Source organism: Myotis myotis, unplaced genomic scaffold, assembly GCF_014108235.1.
Source record: "Myotis myotis isolate mMyoMyo1 unplaced genomic scaffold, mMyoMyo1.p scaffold_m19_p_7, whole genome shotgun sequence".
In the NCBI taxonomy this organism is placed as follows: domain Eukaryota; kingdom Metazoa; phylum Chordata; class Mammalia; order Chiroptera; family Vespertilionidae; genus Myotis; species Myotis myotis.
The window spans coordinates 33,524,825-33,537,322 of record NW_023416379.1 but is presented as its reverse complement, the minus strand read 5'-3'; positions in this window follow the sequence as shown (position 1 = coordinate 33,537,322).

The window sequence follows — 12,498 nt, the reverse complement described above, 5'->3', positions numbered from 1 at the left end:
CAGCTTAACAAGTGACACTCACAGAAGAGAGTAAAAGGACAAGGGGTAAAATTACAGTATATTTCCTGATAACGAACCACCACAAATTGGGTATAAAATGTAGACTTTAGAAAGATAATACAGGCAGTTGACAAAATGAAACAGAGTAATGATCCATAAAGATCATAAAGAGCTGCAGGTTTAGTTTTGCATCTTTGCTTTCAGCAAATAGAGTGCCAAATAGATTGTAATGGTTTCATCATCACTTTTCTGTGTTTTTCTCAGGTTTAATGTGATAGTGTGCTTTTAAATTCTGAGCTAATTGGATGCTTCAGTGTATACACTTTTTTCCTTTTATTCCCAATTAAGTAGCAATTGTTAAATTCATTTAGAATCTTTACTTTTATGAATAGTTTATTTGGACTTTTAAAATAAAAGGAATAACCAATTGAACTGATAGAATTGGGCCCTGTGACTTAATTATGTTTATTATATTTATTTGATAAATACATATGAACTATACTGTATGTGTGACTTTACTAGATACTAGAGAACTTGGAAAATAAATACAGATATACTGTCTACTTACAGATTTTTCATATGGGAAAAGTAGAGCTGGAAAAAAAATACTAGTACTATAGTAGGACCAAATAGAATTAATTATCAAATAAATTATCTAAATGTTTGATCTAATAATTGCTAAGAAGGTCAATGAAAGTTAAGAACATCCTAGTTTAGAGCTACCAAAACAAAATGAAGCTTGAGCTTGACCTTGAGAGATAGTATGGCAAACACAGAATAAAATTACATTGTATTTTCTGTTTTTACTTCCCCAAGGACAAATAAAAAATGTTCTGTAACATATTTTTGTCATAGCTACCAATTAAGGACTTAAACCAAGTTTGTGTTTTATAACAATGTTTATTTTTGTTTTGAAATTTGAAAAAGGACATTTTCAAAAGAAAATGCCCGCACAGCCAAAAAAATACAAAAAACAAAAAAAACCTCAAACTATTATATGTCTCCCCTGAAACTGCTCTCATGAAATATCAGATTCAATAAACTTCTGGGAAGAGAAACAGATTTGTATGCATGAGTTCACACTTCATTGGCTCTTTTACCATAGAAAATACAACCCAAATGTATCCTATGGCTATCAACATTATAAGTTAAATGCAAAATTATTTCTTTGCTATCATTTAATTACCTTACATTATCTATGTAAAGGGAGACTTAAAATGAATCTAAAGGATTGTTAAAATATGATATAGTAGGTAATATGGGGCATTAGGCTTGAGTGGCCTAATCCACTTGGAAAAAAGTAGCACTGTAGATACATTTAGAACATAGTAGCTTTGTAAGGTCTTACAGCCTTAATACCTAAATTTCTCTTGGCATATTGGCAGCCAACCAGCAAAATAATTGTTATAGGAATTTTAGTAATTATACATGTATTTCCATTCAGAATTATTGGACTCATGATAATAAGCGCTAGTCTATCTCATTGTCTTTAGGTAACATCCCAGAACAATTACCAGATATAGGCATTTCTCTTAAAATGCCTTAAAAAGTATTCATTTACAAAAATATTCTGCAGAATCATGCACTAAAAATGACAGGATTAATTAAAGAACAAAGATTAGAAGCAAATCACTTCATAAAAGACCTACAACTTTGTAATCAAATCATATGTACATACACATATGAATACATACATACATTTATTTATACATATATCACATAGATATACAAGAGTGGGCAAAAGTAGTTTATAAGTTTATAATAAATAATATTTATTTTTCTGGAAACTAAATATTATATTCATGTCTTTTCTGTTCCAGTTGTTTATAAGGAAAATACAATAATTAATAATTTATAATATAAGAATAAACTGTATCGTACTTTCAACTGTAAACCTACCTTTGCCAACCCCTGTATTTCCCAGTTCATACTTATAGCTAAGAGACCATTTCATATTTGTTATTTAAAAATCCAATAGAATTCTAAAATACACACAATGTGGTTCATTCAAAGAAAAAGTGATATTAAAGCTGGATTTTAAGCCTCTTAAGCAAAGACTGTTACAAATAATTAAGGAAGAAGGTTGGCTAGAAGAAAAACAAGGAATATTCTAAAAAAAAAGAAAAAGAAAAACAAATCCTCTGTGTTGGAGATAAAAAACAAAAACAAAAAAACAGATTATAAAACAAACAAACAAGCCCTAGCTTGTTTGTCTCAGTGGGTAGAGTGTCAGCCTGTGGACCAAAAGGTCCTGGGTTCAATTCCGGTCAAGGACAGTTACCTTGGTTGCAGGGTCTCTCCAGCTCAGGCCCTGGTCAGGGCACGTGCAGGAGGCAACCAATCCATGTGTTTCTCTCACATCGATATTTCTCTGTCTTTCCCTCTCTCGTCCACTCTCTGTAAAAAATCAATGGAAAAATATCCTTGGGTGAGGATTAAACAAACAAACAAAAATACCACAGGTATATGCTTATGAGTAAAATATTTGACACAGTTTTAGTGAGAACATATGAATCTTACTTCCCCAGAAAACATAATTGTTTAATTTCTTTCATATATAGACAAATCACATTGTATGCCTATAAACTCATTGCCAGCATGAAAGAAAAATATCCATCCAGGCTGCAATATGGAAGACTAGGCAAGATGGGTGTTGGAGAGAGCTATGAATAAGAAGCTGGTAGATCTGATTTGTAAAAAGCTCTTTTTTTAATTTTAATAAATGTTATTACTTGAAATGTAGTAATTTAGATTAAATTAATTATGTATTGTCTGTTAGGTGTCCTGACTACTTAAACATCAGTCATCTATTGCTTACAGAGTAATATTATTAGCTATTTTTATTTAAAAATATATTTTTATTGATTTTAGAGAGAAAGGGAGAGGGTGAAAGAGATAAAAAGATCAATGATGAGAGAGAATCATTGATTGGCTGTCTCCTGCACACCCCCTACTGGGAATGGAGACTGCCCCCAGAGCATATGCCCTGACCAGGAATTGAACGATCACCTCTGGTTTATAGGTCGATGCTCAACCATGGAGCCACGCTAGATGGGCTGAACTATTTATTTTTAAATGGAAGCTTCTGATGAACTTCAAAAAAATTTGATATAACTTTATTTCACATATTTTAAACTCCTCTGAATGTATTTTTTTAATTTTTAAAATCCATTAATAAAAGTTTTCTAAAACAAAGGTAAACTCCAGATGATTTAATGCAAACTAAATTACACAATTCAAAATAATATTTATTTTTCTGGAAACTAAATATTATATTCATGTCTTTTCTGTTCCAATCATGTACACTGACCTCGCAGTTATGATACACAGTGTAATTATAGTACACAGGGTTATTTGTGTATATTTGCTCCAGAGAAGAGTTAAGGTTGCTATATAAATACTTCTAATACAATATGTTAAAATAATTTAAACCAGATGAATAGAGTGGATATAAAAAAAGAAAAAAAGGCAAATTGTGGTCAAGTCAAATGTGAGATTGTTAGCATAGGCAGTTAGTTAGTTATTAACAAAGGAAGGGAGCGAATGGAATTAGAGATTGAGCCTGATTAACTAGGAAGGGGCAGCTTCATAGACACCCCAGGGGTAAGCTGCAATCTTCCACAAAGGGACCTATTCCCAGGCAGGAACGACTGGCTCCCAATATCCCCTGGGATCAACTGGCCTCTTCCCATGAATATCCAGGGGGGAAGGAGAACTAGTAAAGGGATATTCCTCTGCTGAGGCAAGCGCAGTAGAATCCAGCTGACAAAGCAAACATATGAGGCAGTGCAGTAGGAGCTGAAACAGCAACCATAAAGGGAGGAGTCTAGCCAAGGAGAAATCTGGGAAAAGACCAGATAGAATAAGGTCACTGGGACCTCAGATGATCCAGGAAAAGGGTTGGATAGGGGAAGGACCCAGCTCATGAAGACTTAGGGAGATCCCTTAGTTTGAACAAAAGCTTAGACCTTCCCAAACTCAAGGAGATATAAACAAAGCTTAACAAAGGCCTGAGGCATGGTTTGTTCTGTCTCCATAGCAGCCAGGCATGCCTGGGTGTGACAGCCACTCAGGCCAGCCTAAGGGTAGCACGCAAAGCAGGCCAGATGGCACAGACACTGTGCTGGACTACAGGAGCCTTGGATGCCAGGCTAATGGCACAGCAGCTCTGGGTCCTGGCCCTCCTCCTGGGCTTCATGCTACCCCAGAGGCTGGACTCCTTCCTCCAGGACACAGACTTGAGCCACCAGGTTGTGTTGGACGCCTGCAGCACCTGGGGGCAGTCCTTTGTTTTTGCTCCAGTAAATCCTGCCACTGTATCTTATCCTCCTATGTGTGTATTCTTGAAATGCATTTCCTGTGAAACCATGGAAGAATTACACTTCCCTTGGCAACAAGATTAGTATAATGTCTACTCATTAAACTTTCTAAAAGTGGGAGAAAAATATGCTCCTCTGCAAACCAGTCACCAAAGTAGGTGAAAAGGTCAAATCACAAATCAAATAATCAAAAATAAACTAGGTGCACAGAGGTAGCCTAACCATTCCACACACTGAAGCTAGTGAAAACGTGCTATGGGTTTTCACAAGGAGTGAGCACTCCATGGCACTCTAAACACACACGTTCCTCATCACATCCTCACAGTGAATAGAGCAATGAAATTTTAAAGGCACTTTTGGATAACGTCCTTCCAAGTTGGCTGAAAGCATAATAAGCGCAATACTTTTACCAATCAAAACGATGTAGCCCAACTTCTGGATCAGGTTAAGATAAAGAAAGTACACACTCTGCCTCTCACAAACTAAAACTAAAAACCCTGAACGAAATGGGTGGTGGATATAAGCAGATAAATCTCCAAGAGAACATTTTCTTTTAGGCAGAGAACTTGGAAGGACCGCCTCTGTACATCAGTGAGGAAGCCTTTTTGCTTGCTTTCTCTTTAGGGTACTCTGGGCATGGCCACAAAGCAAGTCCTTCTTAGGAAGCTGCACTCCTGTTGCAGGAGAGCAGCAGCAATGATGATGGCAGTCACAGTAGAAATGGCAGCAACCTAGGCGCCTAAAATACTAATAAAAAATATCCCCGCCCTAACTGGTTTGGCTCAGTGCATAGAGCGTCGGCCTGCAGACTCAAGGGTCCCAGGTTTGATTCTGGTCAAGGGCATGTACCTTGGTTGTGGGCACATACCAGTACGGAGTGTGCAGGAGACAGCTGATTGGTGTTTCTCTCTCATCGATGTTTCTAACTCTCTATCCCTCTCCCTTCTTCTCTGTAAAAAATCAATACAATATATATAAAAAAATCCCCCTTTCTTGGCAAGAGAATCTGAGAAAACAGGTCCTATAGACAAAGCATATACTAGAGAGAGTCTCCATTATTCTCTCTATTTTCTCTCATCAATTTTCCTCAAAATAGACCTAATTGCAGAAAGCTTGCTACAATTCAGGAGGCACACATTTCAGCTTTGTAGCCAGAGTGCCAGGAACAATATGTGAGAGAACTACAGAGAAAAGAGAGCTGGACAGAGAGAGAGATCCTTTATAACCCATATGAAGTCCTAAACTCACTCCTTATCTGTATAGTTGCAGAAATGCTCCAAACAACAGACCAAAGCCTTTCAGAATAAAATGACAACGTAAATGGCCAACCAGTTGCCATGTTGATTCCTGGGAATTGGACACACGACATGGACCTGAACAGTATTGGTGTTACGGGCAGGGTCTGGGCCCAGAGCCAGTCTGCCTAGGGCTTGCCGGTAGTGTGTGGGTTCTTGACTTTGTGTACGAAAGCTTTTATAGAATGAGTCCAGGTGTTTTTGTATGTTTAGTAAAGCTGGGAACAGGGAAAAAAGAAAGGACTCAGGTAGAAGAAGCAACAAGAAAGAAATTGTCAGAGAGAAGGGGGCCGTGGAGACAGGTTCAGGGGGTAAGCCCAGGATGAGCTGCTGCTGCCCACTGCTCCCCTGGTTGCAAGTCTCATGGAGTCCGTTAGAGTTCAGGAGAAAAACAGCAAAGATACAAGACATGGGTGTGCTCTAGCAAGAGTGCACCATAGATCCTTTGTCTTATTTAGTGCCTATTGGTGCTTAGCAATGAGGATGCATTCTGGAGTAAAATAGAGGCTCTTGTTATGAGGGTGCTTACAATCTAGTGTAAGAGGTTATCACAAGTTAGTCTCCTAAATATATCAGTCCACGCTCTTGTACATACTCAACAATAAACATCACTTAACAGAATAAAATTGGGACACCTATTTAGCTTGGAGTATCAGGAGAAACTTTACTATCTAAGTGACACTTGAATTTACCGGTAAGTATCAATATCAAATAGTTGAAAAGAAAAAAAAAATCCAGGAAAAATCACTGAAAAACAATAATAAAACATATGCAAAGACCACACAAACAACTAAAATGTTGTGTCTCAGTGCCAAAAACAAAACCAGCGGGGGAAAGGTGAAGCTCAGAGAGAAAGGGAAGAGTGGTATTCAATGAGTCTGCAGAGGTAGGACTGGTCTGGACTATACCAGTCCCATAGGTCATGTAAAAGGTTCATTTATTGTCATAAAAGCATTGGGAGCAATTTAAGACTTTTAATCAAATTAGTGATATGATCAAAATTTTATTTTTGAAACAAATGGATTCCAATGGGGGAAAACTAAATTAGGAAAATGTTAGGAGACCAGGCAAGAGATAGCAAGATAGCTTAGCCTAAAAATGGAGAGTATTAGATATGAAGAGAAGATGGCAAATATGAAATATGTTTAGAAAGTAGAACCACAGGGGTGACAGAGAGGGAAGTATGAAAAGTGGCTCACAGGATTCTGGTTGAACAGCATGGTGTATCGAATTTATTCTCTATTTACTCACACAAGAAGAGAAGCAGATATGATGGTTTAGATCATGATTTCAGTTCTAGACATAAAAAGTTCAGAGTACTTTTGAAACATTGTTTTGTAAGTCTCTTCTTTGGGAGTCTGAAGGTTAGGGAAGAGATGAGGTTTCTTGTAAAAAGGTACATTTAGAAGTATTGAAGATATAGAGGTGTGTGTGTGTTTTAATAGTATAAGTAATAGTATGAAATTCCTTAAAAAATTCAAGTAGAAAAGGGCCAAATATATCAATGTTTTTGTAATAGGTGATCACTGGTGACATTTGTGATAGCTACAACTGGCTTGTGTTTATTTCTCTGAAGTTGGAGGCCAAGACTGAGAAGGAAGAAGGAGATGCAGATCAATGGGAGCACAGAAATCTGTCCAGGCAGCATGAAAAGCCTGGTGTATTGGTGATTATAATTAATTCATATCGTTACCTGTCTACTCAATTGTTTTCAGTAGTGATTAACTTCTGATAATTGTTGAGCTCGTATATCTTTTAAAGTAAAGTTTGAGGATGGAACAAACTATGCTTTGGTCCATTTCCATACACTGATAAGAATATATGAAGGATCCAGTAACCTTTTCTAAAAACAGGTCAGACCAGCAAGTAGATGGGCTCTATTTGCTCATAGAGTGCTGATCTGTTAAAATTATTTTTAATTCCTGGGGAGGGGGATGGCACCCATGGCCCTGATTCCCTCACCTGATACACAATTTTATGGGGGTTGGGGAGGTAAGGAATAGACTTACAAAGTAAAATTGGCTCCTTCATCACCTAAAAGAATGCCAAGGAAAAGTTGACAATATTTTTAGCACTAAAATGGTAACATCTGGGCATATATGAGAAGTAGCAACATGAAGGCAGCATTCAAATCTTTATGTCCTGAAATTAGATATCAGGATGTAGTCAGAAGACAGGCAAGCCTGGGGTTTTTCATTGCCAATATAGAATATCAAGAAGCTATAGTTATAAAGTACCCATTTGGGTTTTCCAATTGCCACTTTCCTATGCATCATAGGACTTTATAGTTTCTGAATGCAGCTCAGAAAACCACTTTCAGCTTCTCAGTATAAAAAGATGGCAGGAATTCGTCCCAAATATCATATGCTGTGGTAAAATAAATATTACCAATACTGCTTTGTTTAGATGTCTTATGTTGCTTTTAATCGAATGTAAACTATTATTATTTATTCCTAACTTTGATTTTGAAACAATCTGTTCTTTATTTTAAAGAATCTTTAGCTTATGTAAATCTTATAAGAAGAAGACAGAAGAATATGTTAGGATTACATCTTTGACTGTAGTCTTTGCAACTGAAAATAGCTTTGAGTTATTAACCAGTTAGCTAAAAGGTAAATTATATATTTGTATTATGCTGTACTTCTGTTAGATGTGCAGGGAAGAGAATGGGGTGGCTTAGAGCAAACTGCATGAATAGCTTCCATTTCTATAAAATAATAATTACTTTCGAGGAAAGAACCTTGGTTGTTTTTTTTAATTTTTTATTTGTATTTAGTCAGTTTTACATCTCAAAATTTATATTTATATTAGACAGGTTTGTTGTGCTATCAACCCTCTTTCCCTGTCTCAGGGGCTTATAATACCCCGCCTGAAGGAGCAGTCCCTGTGTGGGGCATGTGTATTTCCACGGTAGGGAAAGCAGGGGCTAAGCCAAACGGTGCAATGATATTTAAAGCTTCTCCTCAGACGTGGCACTGTCCTACTGTCTCATCCGCATTGTGCAGAGTAGGTCACACAGCCCAGTAGGAGTGCAATGAGGTAGGGAAGGATTTTTTTTCCAAAGGAGGAGGGTAAGTCGCATGGCAATGGGCACGAATGTATAATGTTACTGAGAAGGGGGAGCAAATAACTGTAAATGATAATACAATCAAGCTCAGAATTGATAGTAAATGTTGTCATAATATATGGTACATTCTGTTGTAGGATGTCTTCCAGTGAAAATGTATTTAAAAAGATCTCATTCATTTAATCAGGCACTACCACCTTCAGAGATTTGTACATTTACAAAAAGGAGTTAATATTTCAAGCCTTGAATCAAAAATATCAAGAATTCTGGCACAAACAATTGTTAAATAACATATACTCAAGCACAATAGAGAGGGCCAAATAACTCAGAAAATGAAAACATTATTTTTAGGAAAAATTAGCAGGCAAATAAATTTGAAAGGCAGAATGTGAATATTCACCAATTTTAAATTAACTTAAAACTACAATCAAATCTTGAAATAATGACATACTATGATGTAATTTCTAACAATTCACTTATTTGATCATTTAACTAAAAAAAAAACCTAAAAAAATAAATGCTAACTACTATGTCATGACCACTTTAAGGCTAACTAATTGGATGAAGATTGCAGTCTTCAGAAGTATGCAGAGAACTATTCGAAGTATACTCTTAAGAAATATGCTGCTAAATGTTTAGTTTTATTTTGAATTTTCAACACTATATAAAAAACTTAAGTAGTGTATTCAACAACACTATATAAAAACTAGATCTCACATGTAAATTCATATTGAATTTGTTTTCATTAAAAGAAATTACCTCTTTAGCCCAACAAGTATTTTGCTAAATTCACTCCTTTTAAAATATTTTCATCATGTAATCTGGTATCTATTTCTAAAATATGTTCATAATAATAGCCTTTAAAACTAATAAAATAATGTGTGCATGTATATCTGTTTGAGTATAGTACCTATATTAATATACAACAAACTGGTTATTTTGGTTATTTTAAAGTAGAATGGGTGGGAAGTAGTATGAAGTATTTATTAATCCTCACCAGAGGGTATTTTTCCATTGAATTTTTAGGGAGAGTGTAAGAGAGGGGGAGAGACAGAGAAAGAGAAATATTGAGGTGAGGGAGACACATCAATTGGTTACCTCCTACACATGCCCTGGCCAAGCCTACAACCAAGGTATATGCCCTTGACAGGACTTGAACCCAGACCCTTCAGTCCACTGACCCATACTCTAGCCACTGAACCAAACAAGGGCAGTATGAAATATTTAAAAGTATGTTTCTGAATTGATTTGAACAAGGGGAATACATTATTTGTTTATAACTTGGAGAGTCTGTTTGTCTCTCAAAGATTTTAAGAGGAATCTTTCAATTAAAGGCCAATTATTTCACTTAATTTTCAAAACAACTGCATTATGTAGAAAGCATTTTTCCTATTTTATAACTTTTGGAAAAAAAACTTTGGAGAGATTATCTTGCCTAAGCCAACATGGACAGCAGCAGGTACCTAGCTAAGATTTAAAATTAGGTTTATCTGATTCATACGCCCCCTTTATTTTAGAACCCCCGGGTAAAGAAAGTAAATTTCACTATAATCACATCTCAAATGTTGAAATGTAAGCTTTAATAAGTAAAGTGGCTTTCTTTAGAGTTCACACCATAATAAGTAGCAAAGCCAAAACAAAAACAGTGTTTTTCCATTGCTGACATTACATCTCATTGGCTCTTGAAGCCATTCCTTACTTCCCCATTTACTTAATGACAAAGAACCTCAGGAATATACTACACACTTCATTTAAGATTATTTCTCTGTAGTCTTAGAGTTTTTAAAATCAAGTTTTCTAAGAGTGAACACTGAGACATTGTTTACTGTCAGAAATGTCTCACCAAGTATATAATTTAGGCTGAAGGAAAAATCTTTTGGCCAACAATAGACCTCCACTGAAGAACTACAGGATGCTGAAAGTGCAACTTTATCACATACTCATTAGTGTTTTGTGGGTTTTTTGGGGACTTTTTTTGTGTGTGTGTGTGTGTGTGTGTGTGTGTGTGTGTGTGTGTGTGTGTGTGTGTGTTTATGCTCTTGAAGCAGAGAAAGAGAATTGTTAATCTTGTTGGGCTTTAGTGACAATGTAACTTCAAAGACTTCAAGTGATGTAGTTTATCAAAAGATTAATAAATCGTGAGTGCAATTTGGGTTGAATTAGCAAAGTGTCTAAAATAATTGATTTGGTTTAATATTAATCTTTATGAAACTATAGATTTAACAAAAAAATAGGAACCTAGAAAAATGCTTCACACTGGAATGTTTGCAGGATTAAGTTTTTTATAATGTCAAATTAATACCTATGGTCAAAATACTTTTAATCTTGACCAAAGGATTTTTAAGGAATGCTAATTAGTTTCAAGCTATAAACTACATTTATACTTACTATGGTATTGGAGCATGTGTTTTATTTAATTTTCTCAATTGACTAGCTTTTCCAAATAATATAGCCTTTTCAATCAATTTTTATAAGAGTAAAGAAGTCAAATATGAAGAAATTTGTTAGAACATTCTTTTTGTGTGTTGCTGATGTGTAGGTCTCATTAGAAACTGTTTTTCTTATGTACCAACATCTATTTTCCTAATTGTTTCACCAATTGCAAATTGTGATGTTAATTTCTAGAAAGAATACCTTAATTCATACTCTAGTTGGCAGCCAAATTTTTAGATAAGATCAAAGCATATTGTTTTAATTTTGTAGCATTTATACAACGAAATCTAATTTGTTTGCACAAAATAAGACCTCAAAGTCACAGTAGAGTGCAGCCAGGTTAGTAGTACCACTAACACACTCTGTTTATCCTTTCAGCAAACATCAGGTAAGACCTACTATGAACCAGGCATTGTACATGACACTTGTAATATTAAAAATGAATGAGATTTAATCCTATCTTCACAAAGTACATAGACTAATAAGAAGGCAGGCATATGAATTGATAATTACAAAATAAAATAGATGTGGTGGATGAATTGTCAGACAGCAAATCAAGGTGTGCCTTATGTGCTAAGGAACTGTAACTTTATTTGTGGGAGGTATTCTTTTATTTGCTTTTAATCAGTTGGGAACTTTTGGAAGAATGGCTTAACAGGACTGAAGACAGGGGATAACTATGGAAATTATCCCAACTTATCTGATCCAGGGCACTGACAGCAGGGCGAAGAGGTGTGACAGATTTTGAGTGGTATGGGGGAGGATAGATCAGCAACATTTAGAGATATAACATATAAGAAAACACCTGAAACCTATATAATTTTACTAACCAATGTCATCCCAATAAGTTCAATAAAAGAGAAAAAAATTAAGAAAAATAAATAACAAAATTCAGTTAAGAATTATTCTGTTTTAATTTGTTTTATTTAATTTTGTTGTATCTTTATAGAGGTAGAATTGCATTTCATATAATGTTGATATCTTAAGTATACAGTTTGATGAGTTTTAAAAAAATGTATATATCTGTGTGATTTACACCCTAATCAAGATATGGTGGTACTTTTCCATCATTCCAGCAATTTCCTTCTACCTTTTCTGTCCATCTTTCACATGTCATATGGAATGACTCTTCTAATTTCTTTATATTTGGGTTAGTTTGGTTTGTTCTTTATTATTTAGTGTGTCTAGCTTCTTATTCCTTGCATGATTTTTGAGATTAATTCTTGTTGCTGAGTGTTCAAGTAGTTCATTATTTTTTATTTTATTATGTAAATATACCAAAATGTGTATCCATTGTTCTGTTGAGGTTTCTGCTCTTTCCTCTGAGATTTCTTTGATCCATGGAGTATTTAGAAGTATATTTTTTAATCTCCAAGTCTTTGGA